This window comes from Peromyscus maniculatus, chromosome 3 (genome assembly GCF_049852395.1).
Source record: "Peromyscus maniculatus bairdii isolate BWxNUB_F1_BW_parent chromosome 3, HU_Pman_BW_mat_3.1, whole genome shotgun sequence".
Taxonomy (NCBI): Eukaryota; Metazoa; Chordata; class Mammalia; order Rodentia; family Cricetidae; genus Peromyscus; species Peromyscus maniculatus.
This window is the reverse complement of record NC_134854.1, coordinates 4,222,895-4,244,262: the sequence shown is the minus strand read 5'-3', so window position 1 is coordinate 4,244,262 and position 21,368 is coordinate 4,222,895. Positions and strand designations below refer to the sequence as shown.

General features: G+C 37.2%; 1 protein-coding gene across 10 annotated transcripts in view; it reads right to left on the bottom strand.

Annotated features, from left to right (window-relative positions):
- Positions 1–21,368, bottom strand: part of Cadps2 (calcium dependent secretion activator 2) — a 544,863-nt gene that overhangs the window by 464,914 nt on the left and 58,581 nt on the right. The gene's annotated exons all lie outside the window — the stretch shown is intronic.

Below are 21,368 nucleotides of genomic sequence, written 5' to 3'. Positions count from 1 at the left end.
TCTTGCATTCTTGCCTGGAACACGAAAAAGAAAGTAACCCCAAAACACACAGGCAAATCCAGACTCTGTCAATCAAACTACAACTTTGTACCAAGCATATCCTGTAGTGCTCATACTAAGAAAAATCTATCATGAAACACTCCCCATAGGGAACAGATTAGACTGCTAACCTGGTGACATATTGTGAGGGGAAAAAATTACCCAGCAAGTACTTCCTTTTAAACTATTTACCCTAGTCTGAATGTCTGTGTTCCCCCCAAATTCCTATAATGAAATTCCACCCTCCCCAGGTAATAACATTTGGATAATAATATTTGAGTCACAGGAGATAATTGGGTCTCTGGGCTGATTAAGAGATGAAGCTCAGCTGGGAGAGCTCATGAACGATGTTGAGGTCCCTCACGACCCTTTAAAATGCATTGATTTAAAGAGGTCTCAGAAAAACACCTCACCCCTCACTATGTGAGGTTGGAGGGAAACAGCAGTCTATGACACTAAGTGGATCCTCACAAGTCATGAAATCTTCCAGGCTTAATCTTGGACTTCCAAGTCTACTTTATAGAACTGTTAGAAATAAATTTCAGTATATGCCATTTCATTGTTGCTGCATGAATTACCCAAGACAGTAATTCTTTAAAAGTGTAACAGATTTGAAGAAGCACCAATAAGATTCCCCAAAGTCTTCAGGAGTATGCACAATGGATTTCAAGTAAATTGCATGTGGTGGTCTTTCAAGCAGCCTGTTTTCTTTATACCATAAAGACATTAAGTTAGTCATAAAATGTTCATTTTGAAACATAAAGAAAGTGAACAAAGGTAAACGGCTCACCTCATGCCAAGAAACAGCAATCAGCAATACACGTGGTCTCTCCAGATGAACTGCTGCCTGAGAACACAACATGCCTGCAGCTTCTACTTCAGGACCTCAGACACTACAACTCTAAGTGGATGTACCAATTATATATTCTGTATATTGTACAAATTAAAACAGTCATATTGGATCTCTGTGCAAAGAATACTAAATGTAAGTGAATAAGAAATGATAAAGCTAAGCCTTTCACCTTTCTCATAGTATGCACTAAAAGCTGTCATAGGAGAAGTACTAATTTACTGTAGTGTAAAAATGTACACTCTGGTTCTTTGACTTTAAGATTGGGTCCAAATCTCCAACCTCAACCATTGCAGAAGATTTCTTTTCTAAAGCTGAAGCTCAGAATTTTCATCTTTACAATAAATGATGGCTCATCATTGTCAACTTGACAGGATTCAGCATCACCTAAGAAATAAACTTCTAGACATGTCAGTGAGGCTGTTTCCAGAAAAGACTGGAAGACCCCCTGTGTATGGAAGGTGCCATTCCAGAGCCTGGACTTAATCAAAAGAAAACAGTGAAGGCAATACAAGCATTTCTCTCTCTCCTTTCCTGCTGTGAATGCAAGGCACCCAGCATCCTCATTCTCCTGCTGTTCAAACTCACACTGTGAGGCAAAATAAACTCATTCTCCTTTAAGATGCTTCTTGTCACTTATTGCCACAATAACTGATACACAACCCCTTTTAAAATGCCAACAGATACAATCTTACATGTCCACCAAATAAGCAGTCTAACCCCTTGATAAACTTGTAATGGTGAGAGTTTCTTGTTTCCTTCACTAACCCTTTCCAGTAAGAGTATTTTAACTCCAAGAACAAGAATCAGGAGACAGGAAGGCCCCAAGGCCCTCACACACACCATACTGTTTGACATAACAATCAATGTTCACCCTGCTCCTTGTATCTTTGATCTAAGACTTTTATCATGAATGGGTTGTTGGATTTTGTCAAAGGCTTTTCATCATCTAATGAGATGATGACGTGTTTTTTTTCTTTCATTTTATTTATATAATGGATTACATTGATAGATTTTCCTGTCAAACCATCCCTGCATCTCTGGGATGAAGCCCACTTGATCATGATGGATGATCTTTTTGATGTGTTCTTGGATTCAGTTTTCCAGTATTTTATTGAGTATTTTTGCATCAATGTTCATGAGGGAAATTGGTCTGTAATTCTACTTCTTTGTTGTGTCTTTGTGTGGTTTGGGTATCTGAGTGACTGTGGCCGCAGAAAAAGAATTTGGCAATGTTCCTTTTGTTTCTATTTTGAGGAATAATTTAAGAAGTACTGGTATTAGCTCTTCTTTGAAAGTCGGGTAGAATTATGTGCTGAAACCATCTGGCCTTGGGCTTTTTTTCTTTCTTTTTTTGGTTGGGAGACTTATAATGGCTGCTTCTACTTCTTTTGGAGTTATAGATCTATTTAAATTGTTTATCTGCTCTTGATTTGATTTGTATATGTGGTATCTATCAAGAAATTTCTCCATTTTTTTATATTTTCCAATTTTGCGAAATACAGGTTTTTGAAGTAGGACCTAATGATTGTCTAGATTTTTTTCTGTGTCTCTTATGTCCCCCTTTCATTTCTGATTTTATTAATTTGGATATTCTCTCTCTGCCTTTCAGTTAGTTTGGATAAGATCTGTCTGTCTCTTTGATTTTCTCAAAAAACCAACTCTGAGTGAGGTAACTCAGACCTAGAAAGACAAAGATGGTATTACTCACTCATAAGTGGATATTATCTATAAAGTAAAGGATAGCCATGCTACATTCCACACACCCAGAGAGGTTAAGTAACAAGGAGGGCCCAAGGGGAGATGCATGGATCTCCCTGGGAAGGGGAAATAGAAGAGATCTCCTGGGTAGACTGGGAGTGGGTGGTGATAGGAATTTCAGGGGTTGGGTTAGGATGGGTGAAGGGGGAGAGTAATAAAAGAGATGACAGGAAAGGGGCGCATCTGGGGTCAGGTAGAAACCTGATGCGAGGGAAACTCCCATATATCTACAAGAATGACCCCAGCCAAGACTAGCAATAGAGGCTACTTCGCCTGAACTGGCCGTCTCCTGTGATCAGACTGGTGGTTACTCCAATTGTCATCAGAGAGCCTTTATCTAGTCACTGATGGAAGCAGATGCAGACACCCACAGCCAAACATTAGGCTGAGCTCAGGGAATCCTGTTGAAGACAAGGAGGAAGAATTATTGGAGCCAGAGGGATGAAAGAGAGAGAGAGGGAGAGAGAGAGAGAGAGAGAGAGAGAGAGAGAGAGAGAGAGAGAGAGAAAGAAAGAAAGAAAGAAAGAAAGAAAGAAAGAAAGAAAGAAAGAAAGAAAGAAAGAAAGAAAGAAAGAAAGCAAGCAAGCAAGCAAGCACGCAATAGTTCCTGTTGGGCAACAGCCTTAGGTCAGGTGGAATTGAATCAGGATGTACAGGTACTACCCACTAGCCATAAAGAATGTCTTAGCCACTGGCTGATCATTCTATTCCACTTGTAGAAACAATATGCCTAAGTATCAAAAATAACTCACCCTGTTCCCAGTCAAATCTCCCCAAATATCTCTAACTCCCTGATAGCTACCTGTGTGTGTGTGTGTGTGTACGTACACAAGTGTGTGTATGTGTATATACACACACCTGTCCTCAAGCCCCTCTAAATACACTCCATCTTCATCCTATGGAAAGGCTGAGGCCCCTCTCTGTTTCAATAAACCAGTCTCATTCTGTTGAGGTCAAGTCTGTCTGCCTCAGTTTCCTTATAGTTCCCTCCAAACACTACTTCTGGATAATGCCAATTTATTTTAAAATAAGACCTAAAAACTATTGTGACTAAATAGTACAAAAATACCCAGCAGAATACAAACTCAATGCTGTTCACTTAAACTAAGAGAAGGAAACAGTCTCTATTCATTCGGTATGACCATAGGGAATACGTGTGCAGTATACAATTAATTGGAATAATGTAAATGGCATCAAAAGGAAGACTATTGTCTATGTGACAAAGGTAACCTGAACAGGTTAATGTATAGCACTGGCACTCACATTAGCCTACATATACTTACCAGTGAACACTCTAAGTATTTAATTATTGATTCCTACAGAGAAAAATGCCCAGTGTCTCATATTTATATTCATTTAGTCAACACGCTTACTGGTGAAATGAAAGTCCATTCAACCTCAAAGCAGGGGATAGGAATTTGCATGCTAGTTCTGCATTGAACAAGTCTTTAGAGAACATAGCTTTCTGTTCTTCCTCCCCAGGGAAAGAATGTTCTCTTGGGAAGCAAATAATACCACATCCATATAGGGCTCAAAAAAATGCCATTTTGTGGTATTTGCACATACAAGATTATCTCACTCTCAAGTACCCAGTTTGGTGTTTGGAATATTACACCTTTGATATAATGAATAAACAAATAATCCAGGGCTATAATAACTCTAGTTATAGTCTTACAACACATATATCTATTTACTATATCACTATTTTTACAACAAATATTTCAGTTAATGTAGTATTTTGTAAATTTTACCTGCTTCTCAGACAAAGAAGCACAAAGTGTTTAATATAACTTGTCCTAATAAGTTACTGAAGTTATTTTTTTTAACCTTAATAACAGGTATGGGTTTGGAAACCATATAATCTTTATTAAGCCAAATCAAATTCCAGATCAGATAATTTTAAACATTACATCTATATAGATCATGTGGGAGTTTTCTTTAAAGGCAGATTCAAGCCTAGAAATGAACGATGGGGCCTCAGAGACTGTATTTCTAGGAAGTTCCCAGATAACTGCCTGTCTGAGAAGCATGAATCAATGGCAGGATTCAAGACTATGAAGAAAAAATTCCAAGAAACTATCATCATATACCTAGTACAATAAAGTAGTATCAAATTAAAAAACAAGAAGAAAAGTAAACTTCTCAATTTTGTAATTAAGAAAAAACACTATTAGGCTAGTGAGACAAACTAGATGGAAATTACATACAAAGCATATAGACAAAGGAAGCCAGAAATTTCAAACTAGGAACATTATTGAACAAAACAGAACTCAGGAGACACTAAAAGGGAACAAATATTCAACTATGAGACAAGCACATCATAGTGTGCAAACCCAGGCAGAGAAGCACCACAGCAATTATAAATAATGCTACAAAAAATCTAAAGCAATTAAGGCTCATAAAAGGAACAGATAAGAAGTCAAACATGTCCTAGATAAATCTGTTGGCTTAGTAGATTAAAGGACAAAAGCCATATGATCATATCAGCAAATAATTTGAAAGGGTTTATCTAAGTAATTCATCAGTGTTTGTTAACAAAATGTATTAGTGAAAGAATTATTTCAAGGTTCATTTAAGGAAAGATAGTAGAATATATTCAGTATAAATTTCCACATATGAAAAAGAAACCTATATAAAATATTACATATGTTCCTATGTGCTCATAAAATGGCAAGGATACCTAGTATTATCACCATTATTATATTATATGTAGTTACAGACAATGTTATGCTAACCCACAAGGACAAAGAAGATTTTTTAAAATTATCTTTACTGGAAATTAGTGTCTACACATAAAAGAACAATCAATTTCTGAAATACTATTAGAATTAACAAGACCCTAGTGCAGATTCAAATATAAAATTAATATACAAATAATTTTAAGACACTCTAACATTCTATAAAACAAAAACTTTTAATATCTAGAGTTTCATATGGGTACAATCTTTTTTTTAATTTCCTAAGACAAGTCTGGTGATATATGCTTATAATTCTAACACTCAGGAGGCTGAGGCAGGAGAATTGTGGGTTTCTGGTCACCTTGGGCACATACTAAGGTCTGGAACAACCTGACTTCATTGCAAGACTATCTCTCACAGGAAGAGGGGGTAGGGAAGAAGGGGAGCAAGCCTAGAAGCAAACTTAAATAAGGAGAGTGTAGATTTCCGTTGTAGAGGAATCTATACCGTAAAGTATTAAGAAAGTCACTACTTGTCCCATAAATGACAACAAAAAAGCCTATCTTTCTCCTTCCATAGCAGCAAAACCTCTTTCCTAGCTTTGGGCTTTACCCTTCCTTCTTTCCTATTCCTCAATGTCCTACACCTAAGTTACCTGTATTGGTTGGCTAGTCTCACTCACTGGATCTCAACACGAAAACATCTCCTTCTCTGATTTCCTTGGCTAAAGCAGAAATGAACACAGGCCCTGTGGATGTCTAACCAACTAAGACCCGCCCTGCCTGTGTCTACCTGCTTCTCCTTGAACACTTCCATAAGAAGAGACTCCATCAGCTTCTGTACCATATTTCTCATTATCTACAGACACAGAGAATGCCCACTTTGCAGTTCTCAAATATTTAACTATGTTTTAAACTTTTCACTACTCCCAACAATCTAAAGGTCTAGATGGTTGCTTAATTACACATGAATGAAATGGAATAAACAGCTATTAAAATGTTGCTGACTACTTGAGAACAGCTGTTAAAGTATCCACACCAGAACACACAGAAGTCCTATCTTTAAAAGCAAATGTCTCTGAGCATAACTGATGATTCCAGTCATACTAATAACAGATATTAAGTGATATCTATTTATATTTATTTCATTTTTATCTTTCCAAAACAGTAACTGAATTATTTTTAAAGTTATAAAAATCTCAATATAGTTTTTTATAATTATACGTATATCTCTAGTGTAAATGAAATTAGCATTTCCTCCAACTCCCTTGTCATTGTCCAGTGTCTATAAATTTAGAAAAAGAATCACCAACAAATATATCATTAGATTCAACAAAAATATATTACAGGAAAAAAATCCAAAAATACCATAGAAATTCACTCAATTACTTATTTCCTGCTCCTAAAAACACAGGAAATCTTGGGAAGTGATATCATTCAGTCATAGGGAGCTTGCCTAGCACACACAGAGCTCTGGACTCAATACACAGTACCACTATATACATGTGCATGTACGCGCGCACATACAGGTGTCCACCTGCACCCACTTTTATGTGGGCATACCCAATGACAGTTCAGAAAGACTACTTCATTTTTCAAAGTAGAAGAAATGAGATAAAATCCTCCTTAAATTCTCACAGTGGTACTGTACAAAAAAGCAAGCAAGGGATGCCTTGTTCTCACAGAATCTCATTTTAGGGTTGGAGGAAATGTTATATTGCTGCCACTGTGGCATGGGGCTTGTGATTCCCTAAGGTGTTTTCTATCAGAATCGTGTATGAAAATGTGACACACACCATAAATCACAGGAGTCTTTCACCACTAGATGGCGAACTTGTGACTTAGCAGCTCTTGCCTCTGGGGTCACTAGCCTTTTAAATAGAAAATCTATTTAAATCTAAGAAAGCAGACCCACTCCATTCATCTTAAAATGCTAATGATTTAATTAAGAAAATAGATACTCTGCAACTAAGCTCTATGCAGTTAACAGGTAGTTATCAGAGCATAGTTTTTGCTTTTCAAAAACCAAACTGAAACACTTAAGTAACACTTTTAATACACATATATTAATCTCAAATTAATCTAGGCAGGGTTGTGGAACAGGGTACACTACTTACTAAAATAAGAAACACTGTCTTCGCGACATCTAGCTTTGAGACCTAGCTTTGAGACCTCACTTGCTTGTCTTTTAATGAGTCTAGAATAGAAAGACCCTCCACATGGTTCAGACAGACTTTCTTCAAGTGACAGCTAGACTGCAAACAGTCATTATTCCCAACTCCTACATGATGGATATGAACAAAGAGATGAACTCTATTTGGTCAAGCCTAGGGTTGAAACATCAACCATGACCTTTGGGGCTACCCTTCTCCACATCAGGACCAAGAGACCCACAGAACCAAGATTTTTCTACAGAGGCAAATAGATAAATTTGTTTTTGAAATGACTTCCTATAAGGCAAAACAAGGTTTATCTATAACATCCATTTAAAATACATATTCACAAACACTAAAGACTAACTCATTTCATTTTTACAACCATGAGTATAAACTGCATTATGGTTATCTTCATGTTTTCAGAAAGAGATTCTCAATATAATTAAGCATCTGCTGCTGAAAACCCATGACAAATAGCTGACAATTTTAAATCACTCAAAGCCTAGTTTAAAGACAAAATGCTCATTTAATTTACTGCCTTCATAGAATATTTCTTAAATACACTGGAGGAAATAGAGATTTTTGGTAGAGCTAGAAGATGTATTATTAGGAGAATGAAAGGAAAATAAGACTTTCTTCAATTGCTTGCTTATCACTGAAAATATCAGTTACTGGTCTAGATTATAATTCATGATGCCACGGCATCACAATGGGTCAGTTTTCCTGCATTAAATGATTCTAAGATTGTACTTTTCGACTGTAGCATGTATAATATTCCCTAGGTTTTGCCTTGAAGGTAGCCAAAATTTCTCATTCTATTTCACTATGCTTTGTATATAAGCTTGTACCCACATCTACTGGCTATCGGTAAAGGGTACTTAAAAATGAGATGCACTGGGCTGGAGAGATGGCTCGGTGGTCAAGAGCAGCTGCTGCTCTTGCGCAGAGTTCAGTTCCCAGCATCCACATGATAACTCAAAACTTTAGTCCCAGGGGATCTGACATTCTTTTTGCATCCAAGGGTACCAGACCTGCACATGGCACACAGATATACATGAAAGCAAGAGTTGAGGGAGACTAACACAAAAGAAAGACAAAACAGTAAGGATGAGTGAGAAAGACACAAGGAATCATACCACTAACTATCTGTCTAAAAATACCTACAATACTATATCTGTTCACTTTTATAGTAGGATAGAAGCCTTTTCTAACTGTATGAAGGTATCGATCCACTCCAAAGATTAGCAAAATGAAATTGTTGCTTTTTCAGTTCTAAGGACTCAAACCCATGGCCTTATTTATTCTGGGCAAGGGCCACATTGCTAGCTACATTCCCAGCCCTGGAAAACATTCTTATTAATCACCAAAAAAAAAAAAAGAAAGAAAGAAAGAAAGAAAAAGAAAAAGCATGTGACTTGCAATGGGGGAACTTTGTGTTCTCTAGATATATTTTGCCTATATATTATCATTTCTATACATGCCTTGTCTTCTTTTGCAAACTAGAAGTTTTGTTGTTATTTGGGGGGGATGGTTTTTGTTTCAAGAGAGTGTCTTGTGTCCCAGATTGGCTTCAAACTTATACATATTGCCGAAGCTGCATCTCCCATGTAACTGTGGTTACACAATCTAGATAAGCTATGTTTCTTGAAGATAGCCGCCACATGAATGTGCTACAGATCCCCCTGGCTGACTCCCAGCTGAGCACTGTGATTAATGATGAAATTACTCTCATCTAGTTTTGCTGTTTACCTCCTTTACTTGTATTGTGGGTAGATTTGGTCAAATGAATAATGCTTCACCAATAGGAACAGTGAAAGATAAGGCCGAAACTCTTCATAATCATTAGTTTATAACCCAAGTTGTACTTCTTCCAAAGTTACTGTCTTTTTACACTGATATATTACATAATCCCCTCTCTTAGATATTATTCAAGCAACCAGGGAAGCGATCAGAAACCAAAGCAAAGGTCTCTGAACTGTGATGCACTGAGGATGGCTAAGAGCTGACAGTAGTACCATTACCTGAGCCATGGTCACTAACATTTGAGTCCTCTGTAACTCACTGGAGACTCCTCAACAAAGATAGAATGTACCTGGATACTCTTAGGCTGTAAGTTTAGGGCCATACAGTGAAAAACACTGACCTATAACACTTTGGCTTCATGGTGGAGGTTTATATTTTCTAAGCATGACCCTCCAGAAAAATAGTAGTTTCTCTTAACAGTATGCCCTATTATCTGCATTTAGGTTTCTGTCTGTGTGCTTTGCTGTGTGCTTGTTTCTAAAAGTAGGGATAAGTTATACTAAGCCTGTTTTACTTCAAATGTTTGAGAAAGTCTTCTCAGGTCAGGGTCACACTATGCTGAGACACGTTTTCTCAGAAGCTATTTAGCAGGTAAATTCTTCACAAACTATGAACTGAAGTTACAGGGGTGACTCTACATGAACATTTTCTCATTTCTGGGGCTGTAGAAGATTTGTACTCCCTTTTGAGCAAATAAATCAATTTTGTGATTACCTAGCTTCTATGTTGAAATAAAAGCACTTAGAAATGGTAATAAAAATAATTTGACTTACATCAATTTATTCACTACTAGTGAACTCACAGAATGAAGGAAAAAAGTTCCTAAAAGAGTTCTAATCAGGAAATACAGGCTAGATTTTAGAATTTATTGCCCCATTAACATTCCTTTCCTATGATCACTATATTACCAAGGTTGACTTAAATACCTTAAGATGTCTAGATAAAGAAACTGATCATCTGGAGTCTTACAGATATTAACAGCAACATGTGCACAGCTCAGCATTAATGCGATTTTCGAAACATTCTGTTGCAGTAATCTCAATCCAGATGATTTAAACCAAGAGTTAAGTTAATGCTAAGAATTTGTCAGAACAATCACTTTATATGTACTCAGTTCCTACATGGCTTTTTAAAATTCAAGTCTGGAAACTTATTAGTTTAGCCTACTTTCTCAAGCTGAATGATTTTCAAAATCAAAGTAAGCTGATTTGAAATTTGTAATACCTGTTCATCATTGGGAAAGTGGCAAATGGATGCAAAAGTAGCAATCTTTTATCTCATGGATACAATCTCATCATTTATGGACTGCTCTTGGGTGAGAGAACTGAACACATAAAGCAAATAGCATTCCTATTGTTGTGAACATGCTGTATTCAGCTCAGAGAATACTAAAGGGAGGTTGCTAGGACCTTTCTTTCCTGGTTCTAATACTCCTTCATTTGCTTCCTTGAAATCCTATTACAGAGCTACAAGCAGAGTTCTCAGCACATATACAGTGGTGATCCACCCCAGATGAATGTCACAAGCAAGACTTAGTGAGCCCACAGCTCTACCCTTCCCCATTAAAAATTTCAAAATGACCACCCTAACATGGACATGTGTATTTTACTTGTACATTTATATAATATGGAGAATGCCCATGTTCCCACTGCCCAAATTGCTCTATAAATATGCCACCTCAGGTCTATCCAGACTCCCAAGAGGTGTCCCTTGCCTACCACTATCAAGTTGTCTGATGTGTGGAATAGGGTTTTCTACTTACCTGCCTACTTTGGATGCGACTAGGATTCGATGGGGTCTCAGTTTCACTTATGGTAGGCCTTCCCTTCTCAATGTGTCCTGTTCTGGTATTTAGTTTTCCACTGCTGCTATAACCAAATGTCAAACACTGAGTAGTCTCATCAACAAAGTTATTTCTGCCTCGTTCTGCAAAAATCTAACTCCGAGATCATGGGGTCAGTAGGGTCGGTTTCTTCTCCCTCTCACTATGTCCTCACATATCCTTGGGTATGTGTTTCTACAAATTTCATCTTCTCAAAAGGTGAGCGGAGGGCAGGGCCAACCAAAAGTAAGTGCAGGTAAAAATGCCACAAGGAAACCTGATACTTTGTAACTAATCAGAACAACACTTTTAGGTGTTGTAGAGAAAACCAGTGACACCAGGTGGACTGGATAACATCCTGCCCTAATGGTTCATTTGGACTTAATCACCTTATTTAGAAGCTTCTCCACAGTTATGTTGGGAGGTGCTAGGAATTAGGACTTCAATATATGACCTTTTGCAGGAGAACACAATTCAGCCCACAGCATCACAACACTAAGCTTACAGGAAGAAAGCTATTTAATGTTCTTTTTGCTCTCATCTTTAATCCCTTGCTACAGCTAATGGCTTTTTAAATTAAATGTTTCTTGTTCAAATTGCTGTGATTTGTGCTTCCTAATCAAAGGCTTTCCAATACATGAGTGGTGTGCTCACATTGTCTAAACCATACCTCTCCACTCCTGGCAATGTTTTTGTTTTTAGAATCTCTGTCTCTGTCTGTGTCTCTCTCTCTCTCTCTCTCTCTCTCTCTCTCTCTCTCTCTCTCTCTCTCTCTCTCTCTCTCTCTCTCTCTCTCTCTGTCTGTGTGTCTGTGTGTTCACATGAGAGTACATGTTCTTGTGGAGTCCAGAAGAGGGTGTCTGACATGCTAGAACAGAGCTGGAATTGCAGACAGTTGTGAGCTGCCTGACTTAAGTACTAAGCACCATACTCCAGTTCTTTTCAAGACCCATACAAATACTTTACTGCTGAGTCATCTCTTCAGTTCCAAGTCATGTTTTAACAACCCCAGCACCCCTAGAATTCCATAATTCTTTGACTTAGACTTTTTAAAAAATGTGTTGAGTTTTTTTCTTTCTTTCTTTCTTTTATTTCTTTCTCTTAGTTTTAAAGCACAGCCCTGTTGAATGCTCTAAACCTTAGGAATTATTCTAAACCACCATGACAACTACACAGACCAAGAATGTAAGGCCCTGTGGTAGGCATTAAAAATTGAGTTCCAGTAGCTTTACCTACTGCTAAAATGACAAATCATATATAACCACATGCTTGATATGAAAGAAGACCCAAGCCAACACAAGTATTGCTTTCAGGCATATGAAGAGTTGGATGCCAACCCATCTACTTCTTACATTTATACTGAAATTTTCATTCAAATGTAAAACAAACCAAATTCATATAGCTCTCCATTTATCTGCCATATTCTAAAACCATCGAATTTGTCACAATAATATACTGCTTCAGTAAAACTAAGATATGAGATGAAATTATGGGAAACTGCATTTTTGAACCTTAGTGTTGGTACTAGGAAAACTTAGGTCTGCTAGACTGGTTCTATGCATTTTAAATAGAACTAGGGGGGACTTAGGGAAAACAGACTTATTGTTCTTTAATTACACATGAGATATGCTCAAATATATGACACATACATATATATGGTACATATGCCTGCATATATGGTACATATGTGTACTTTATATATGTGTGTGTGTGTGTGTGTGTGTGTGTGTGTGTGTGTGTGTATGCGCGCGCACGCGCACGCATGCACACGCGTGCACCTATACATATATTGATTTGTGGAAACATGGAAGGAACTGGAGAGAAGAGACTTGGGAGGAACTAGAGAGAGGAAAGAGAAAGGGTGTGGTGATATTTTATTTGTGCTCTAACAAAGCTTGCCTGGTGATCAAAGGAAAAAGCCAGCCACTATATTAAACATAGAGGTCAGGCAGTGGTAGCACATGCCTTTAATTCTAGCATTCGGGAGGCAGAGATTCATCTGGATCTTTGTGAGTTGAAGGCCACACTGGGAACAGAGCCAGGCGTGGTGGCACATGCCTTTAATCCCAACACTAGTTAACCATAGAGGTCTACAGGTATGTATAGACAAACAGGAAGTGATAGAGCTAGGCAGAAAGAAGAAGTGATGTTGCTGGGTGGAGAGAGGAAGTAAGATGGCAGAGCACAGAAAGGTATATGAGATGTGAGTATATAGGAAGTAGCTCTCTTGGGCCGAGGATTTCCTAGTGGTGAGAACTTGTGGCTGGCTTGTTCATCCCTTTGATCTTTCAGCTTTCACCCCAATATCTGGCTTGTTTTTTTTTTTTAATTAATAAGACCATTTAGCAATTTGGGGAAAGCAATGTAATTATATTTTGAAATAAAAATGTGTAAAAATGCAAAAAAAAAAAAAGCTAGTATCATCTACAGGATAAATTTACAAAAAAATAACAACTATTTTTTAAAACTTCTTTTGGGGGTGCAATTAGAGAAATGAGTGTTTGGGTTATAAAGAGCAGGGTTCCTTTGTGTGTGACAGGCCTCTCCACACTGCTGGATTATTCATTTGCCAATACCCTACCCTCTTTCAGGTATTACCAGAGACAGAAACCTAATGGTAAAACTTGGTTCCAGCACTCCCAGACTGGCCATTTTTAATGTATATATAACATCCTGCTCTGTTCGGAAACCCACTCTGTTTAACATCCTCTCATTTCCTTGGCTCCCATGGAAAGCACTGGTGTTTCCAGCCAGTGCTTTCTGCTGTGATGGTCTAGTGTCCCCGTGACCCCAGGATGCTTTTGGTGTTGCAGCCAACATGGAACAAGGCAGGAAAAGCTGCATCACAACACACTGAGGCCCTAAGACTTCACATTCTTCCTCCATCAGATTCCAAAGCAGCACAAGCAATAACCATGAAGGCCAACATTGCTCCCACCAAGAAAGTGTGAGCTAAGAACATCGCTCCTAAGCTTCTTTTGACCCTCCTTCTAAGATGTAATCCAACACCTGCACTTACATATTCTCTTCTCTTCCCATTCCCAATAAAAATCACACTTAAAGCAACATTATGAAAAGGAACAAACACTTTAATTTTCTATACAAGTTCAATTTGAGGTTTAATTATATGAACAACCTGCCATAATTATATTGTTTAATTATGCTAATTTATAATAATTACATTTGAGCCTTTTGGATAAGATGTTATTTTGAAATCACATAACTGATCATTTCAAACTGCTGATTACCATAAATGGAGTGTTTATTGTTCCCTAGTCAGAGCCATTCAAAACCACTGTCACTTGTAAATTACCGTGCTTATTTATGCAGTCTCTCCAGTACAAAAATGTTTATAAAAACTGAACGTTATCAAGATGGATTTAAGGAAATATCTGTAAATGTGTGGAGGCTATAGAAAGGCATCTCACCATCTCACTCCAAGAGAATAAATAAGTCTAAGGAACAGCTTCATTGCCATGACTGCTCTGCGACATTATTTCCTAGCAACATCCTGAGTACAGCACACAAAGAGTGGGTATTAGAAATGTTTCCTTGATCAATGTGTTATTTTAAAAACTACACGTGGAAGTGGGTACAAAGTCTAACCCCTAAAAGTAAAGCTATTTGCAGTTGATATCCGATCAGAAAGAGTAAATCAGTTTTCTCCAGCAGGTATGTCAAACACATTCCAGTACAGGCCCAAGGCCCAAGAGTAGTCGGCCAACACAAAATGGACTCCATGTACTTTATGTCCTTTTTCCCACTTCAGCTTATTTTTGTTTGTTTGTTTGTATTGATTTTTTATTTCTTGTGTATTAGAGAGAGAGAGAGAAGGAGAGAAGGGCAGGGAGGAGAGAGAATATAAAGTTAAGTTAGGGAGGTAGGAAGGATCTGGGGGGCTATGGGAGAGAAAAGAATATGATCAAAATCCTTAATATGAAAAAGATTTGTTAGAATAAACGGAGCAAGCCAGTTCCCGTTCTCCAAAAACCACAAACTAGAAGAGAGGAATCATATACCCAAAGAGAAAGATGAGGATTAACCTAAGGAGACTAAATGATGTAAAGTTGCATTTAAAAAATGAAAACCAAGGATGTTCATCGTCCAAAAAAAAAAAAAAAACTGTATATAGCAAAATTAACATTAGTTTAAAAATATCTTCCTTTAAATTTAATATATTGCATCAAAATCAGACAAAGGGGAACTCTGAGTTGAATGTTTAAGTATAGCATTCACTCTTCCTGCTTGCTTTTATGATTGTTTTTAAAAAGTACTTTATCGATACATATATAGGAGTGTGGGCAAGGCTAGTCATATTGTACTCACTTTATAGCCAGATAAACTGAGGCTGAGGAAAACTTTAGTGGCTTGGCCTGTGTATGGACTTTGACTCTTTCACTATGGCTACTCTCACCTGATCTCTAGATAAGAAGTTTGGGGGAAAGAAGAAGAAGAAATAAAATCAAATGTAGACCTATACACAAAATCCTAGGGGAGCGAAATAAACATATTATTTAAGGCAGCTACTAACACAAAATTTTACCATTTTTCTCCTCACTGTAATGAGGCTGGGAGGAAACAGATGTGGATTCTTGGAAGCATCAAACGAGGCACTGAAAGATGCATCCTGACCTCAGTGCTAACACTGAACAGTGCTGAGAATTACAAACTCTTTATCATATGGGGTCAACAGACCATGTGTCCCACAAGCTACGGATGTCTTCGCATATTTAAGTGGTTGAAAGATAAAAGAATATTGTTCCTATTTCTGTCGTGGAAATTATGTAAAGTTAACACTTTACTGTCCATGAAAAAAATGTGACTGGAGCCCAAGTGTACCGCACCCAACCATTTGTGAAATATCTGTCATTATTTCCATCCTACAAAGGCAGAATTGAAGTACTGTAACAGAGACCACTATAAAATATAAAGTATTTGCTCTGTAGTCTGGCACGGAAAATGTCTGCTGACTTATACTCATATAAACATCAAATGTATCCATTATATGTTTTCAGTCTATGGTTTTAGAAACAATAGCATTCATTATTGGTTTGTTCTAAATGTAACTATGATGCCAATCATATAAAATACAGTGTGTGGGGGCATATATACATGGAGAACTCAAAGAAAACTACTAACAAAAAAACATTGTGGAGAATATTGCAATAAAGTATCTTTTTCATGAATGAGAAGGATAGTATGCAAATAATCAGAAAATATGCTGTCAAAAGAAATACAGATAGACCCAAATCCATTAGCATAGTGACATGAAAGGCTGGAAATGTACAAGATAGAGGACAGTGTTTGTCATGGTTAGTTTTAAGTCAACATGACATAAGCTAGAGTCATCTAAGAGGAGGAAAACTCAATGTGAAAGTGCCGCCATAAGATCCAGCTACAGGGCATGTTCTTAATTAGTGGTTGACTGGAGAGGGCCCATCGCATTTTGGGTGGTGCTATCCCTGGGTTGGTAGTCCTGCGATCTATAAGAGGCCAGCCTGGTCCTCAGAGATAGTTCTGGGACAGCTAAGGCTACATAGAGAAACCCTACCTCCAAAAAACAAAAATAAAAACAAGAAAAGCCATGAGGAAAGCCATAGAAGCAAGCCAGTAATTAGTACCCAATACCACCACCGTGGCCTCTGCATCAGTTCCCTCTTCCAGAGTTCTGCCCTGATTGAGTTCCTACCCTCATTGCTTTTGACGATGAACTGTTATACGGAACTGTGAAATAAACGTGTTCCTTCCCAAGGTTCTTTTCATCATGGTATTTCATCACAGCAAAAATTAACCCTAAATAAGGCAGTGTCATTGAAAGATTTTTTATGAATACATAATCTTTGCCTTTTAGTTTTGACTTTGAAATAAATTTTTTTCATTAGGTTCTTTGACTGACTTTTAATTGAAATTTTTACTGAGATAACTGCAGTCCCATGCAGATATAAGAGACAGAGACTGCTAGTTAACTTCAATGTCAACACTTTGCAAAACTGTAATATAGATGTGATCTACGTACTTTATTCACACTCACTATCCCTCATCTCTGCCATGTCTACCAGGTGCTGATGAAGTCCTCACCTCCTGGTCAGTGAGCACAAAGGGAACTTGAATCTACCTCTCTACGGTAAACTGGCCCAAATCCAGTCCCATCCAGGCAGTGGCAGAGGAGGCCTGATGGAAGCTGTAGCTTTCACCATGCCCCCCAGGAACACTGTGTGTGTAGAGAACAACAGGCAGTAACTCTACTGCCACCCAGCAGCCCCAGAGAGCCCCACCTACATGTCAAGTGGTTCTGAGTGGGGTCCTGAGCTTGCACCTGGCAGAATACAGCAATGGTCTCCTTACTCCTGAAAAACATATATATGTATGGTTTGAATAACATCCAGTATCATAGAACATCAAAACATAATATGAAAATATCTAAGTTTCAAAACAGACAATACCAACATGGGAATGGCAGAGACCTGTCTTATATTTTAAAGGTCTTATATTTTACAGGTCTTATATAAGACCTGTCTTACAATTTAAAGCAACTGATCATAAACTTATGCTTTCAGGACAAATTATTAATATGGCTTAAGCTAATGAAAAAGAATATAAAGGAAAAATAAACTAAAAATTTAGTAATGAAGTATCTATAATAAAAAAATTAAAAATTTCAGTCTTCAAAGCTCAATGGCAGAATGGCTAAAACTAAAAAGAAAAAATTAATAAACTTAAAAGGAAAATAGTGGTGGGAGTGACTGAGAAAAATGAACACAGTCCTGGAGACCTGAGGAATTATCACAAATAACCTATATTTTGTGTCACTGAAGTCACAGAATGAAACAAACAACAGAACAGGTCTGAATGGTGTTCAATGGTTGAACTCTGCAAATCTGCCAAGTGACATAAACCTATTGATTCAAGAAGCAAGATAATTCAAAGGTTAAGTTGGTCTATTTCAAGCACCTCATCATTAAATCTCTGAATTCTAAAGGCAAGAAATCTTCTAGTACACGAGGGGAAAAAATGGTATAAAAATTAGAATAGTGGTACTGTCTCCTCAGAAGCCATCTGGGCTAGAAGTTTAGTAGCAAATGTAATTTAAGAGTGGTCAATCTACAATCTGTATCTATCAAAACAGCCTTCAAGAAATAAGGAGGAAATCAATACATCCTCAGATAAAAAGAAAGCTGAGGGATATTTTTTTTTTGGTCAGTAAATTTACTCTAAAAAGAGGCTTAAGTGAGTTTTCCAATAAGAAAGATGATTTAAAAGAAAAAGAAAAGCAAATCAAAGCAATAGCAACCAAGGATATCAGGAAGAAAGATCAAAATAAACCACAGGATGCCCACTGATGTTAAAAGACAACACTTTTTTTCTTTAGTTTGTGAATTATGTCAGTGGCTGAACAAAATGTAACACGATCCTGTGTTGATCTAAAAAGAGGGAAAGCAGATAACACCCCAAAGGGAGGAAATGTTTCTATACTTCATGCAAACTGTCAAAGCAGGGACTCAATAGTAAACTGTGATAATCTGTGCATAGTCTGGTGATATCTCGAGTGACCTCTGAAAGAGATATACCAACTATAGGTGAGGTAAAATGAAATGCTAAAATATATCTGAGCAACCTAACAGAAAAAAAGGCAATAAAAATAAAACAGAAATGAAAGAAAATGTCAAGCATAAAGCAAATTAGTAACTTAAATCTGAACCTACAGTTATGTGGGATGTAAATGGGTTAAATACGCTAACTAAAATGACAGGCAGAGTGAATTTAAAAGTATGTTTCAATAATATGCTGCTTACAGAAACTCATCTTAAAGATGCAATGACAGAGGCAAATGGAAAGCAAAGGTAGGGAAAAAGACATATCACGGAAACATCAATCAGGAGTGACAATGTACCAGATAAATCAGACTTGAGAGCAAGGAGTGTTAGTGGAGATGGCACGGACATACATAATAGGTGGGCTCAACTCACCCACAGAGACACCTAAATGTACAGGTACACAAACAAAGCTGGAAATAAACGTATGGATCCAAAACTCCTCAAACTGAAAGCATAATACATGGTTAAATCTGGAGGCTCTAATACAGTCTGAAGAGTTACCAGATTAAGATAGAGAAAAACAAAGCTGTAATTACCATGATAGCAATGTCAAAAACAGTACCAAAAAATATCTGTACACAAATATCTTTCACAAATACTGACAGAATTGAGCAGCACATAAGAATTCTGTGCTATGATCAAGAGGGGATGAGTTACCAGTCAGTCTAGTGCAGAGTAAGATGTTGGCCTGTACTGTTCGTACTTCTGTAGCACTGAGGGTGGTCAGTAAGAAAAAAAGAGGGATTGATATCCTCCATACCTACAAATGCCTCTTTTCCTTTTATGTTCCATTCATTTTTGTTTCATTTAAAGGCACTGTGGTCTGGCATGCAGATAAATGTCCAGAATTCTTTTCTCTCTTGTACATTTACCCTGTCATCATTATGAACTATCGTTGTTTCTAATAATTTTCTTTGCTCAATGTCTAAATGGCCAAATATTGACACAGCCATTCCTGTTTCTGGTTAATGTTTGTGTGGTATAATTTCTCCCAAACTTTTACTCTGAACTTACCTATGTCATTAGATTCTAAATGAGTTTCTCAGAGCAGTTATAATTGGTAGTTATATTTTTGATGCACTCTGCAGTCTCTGCACTTTGTGTGGAACATTTAGAACTTTTCTTTTCCAGGTGGTTATTACATGTTACTATTTAAATGCATCTTGTTATTATTATTTGTCAACTTATTTCCTCTCACTCCCATTCCTTAATTTCTCTATTACTCCTTTGCTTCAGGTTGTCTGACCATTATTACAGAACTGTTTCTTAGTTTTTTTCAATGTTTTAAAGAATCTTTCCGTATAATTTTTACAATGCTCTAGTTTCTCAGAGTATTTTATATGTGTGCATATATGAACACATCTATGATCTATAGTATTCTGGTAATACCAGTACAGCATCAACTTCCGGGGAGCATGAAACTTTATTTTCACTAGTTCCCTCTGCCCCCTCAACTTTTAAATATAGTTTTATGTATTTTAAATATTATGTGGCATTAAGATTGTTTTAGAATCATCAAACATGATTTATAAAAGTCATGAAGAGATGTTTAGTCTATGCTATGTGCTCTTCTTTGAGTTCTATTGTCGTTTCTAATTGCCCACAACATCTTCTTTTCCCACTTCCTTACTGCTGGTGAAGAACTTTATCCAACCTAAGAACAAAATCTGTCCACAACAAGTTGGTTGGTTTGTCTTTCTCCAGTTAGGAATGCTTTTTTCCCTTTTTTTTCCTGAGTGACAATATTACTGATCTACAACTTGCAGTGGATAATTCTGTTCTTTTAGTAACTAAAAATATTCTAGCCTGTAAACCCCTAGTAGGCCTGGTGGGTCTTTTGTTGAGTGGATGGAGGACACAAGAAACCTTTGGTACTGTGTTGTCCCAAAGGACCTTGACACCTTCTTTCTTTACTGAAGGTTTCACTTGGGTTGTGTCCTGTGCTACTGATCCTGAACCACAACATACAAATGTCAAATAATTCAAATTCAACACGTTTTAAAAAACATTTCTTCATCCTTTAACCCAACTATATAGAAAATAAAGTGAGACACTGAAGACATGATGCCCCCCCTCTTCCTTCTCAAGAAGCAATGATGGGTCAGCACAGGGCTGTAGAACTGCACACATCTCCTCAGTCACCAGAGAGTACTGTCCTCTCACAGCATAAACATTCCTACTCACACTTTAAGATAATGCATGGTATTAGTACTATTAATTCAAGTCAATTCTAATGTGATCTATTTTTCCATCAACACAGGGGTAGAGAATACAAGTCAATACCATAAAAATATCTCTCCATTGTACTCAGAAATATGAAAGAATACATCATTTTTGTTTATATCATGTGCTTGATAGTAAGAAAGAAATTGTGTACAGCATTATTGGACCAGTCTCCCATATTTCTACCCTTATTTACCCACACATAAAAGAACCTTTAATCCCAGCACTTGTGAGGCAGAGCCAGATGGATCTCTGTGAGTTCGAGGCCAGCCTGGTCTACAGAGCAAAATTCAGAACAGGCACCAAAACTACACAGAGAAACCCTGTCTCGGAAAACCAAAAACAAACAAACAAACAAAAAATCACTGTAAAAAAACTGAAATTAGCTTGAAGGTAACTGTGAACCCCAAATTAAAGGTGAAACCTACACATTTTAAAGTAG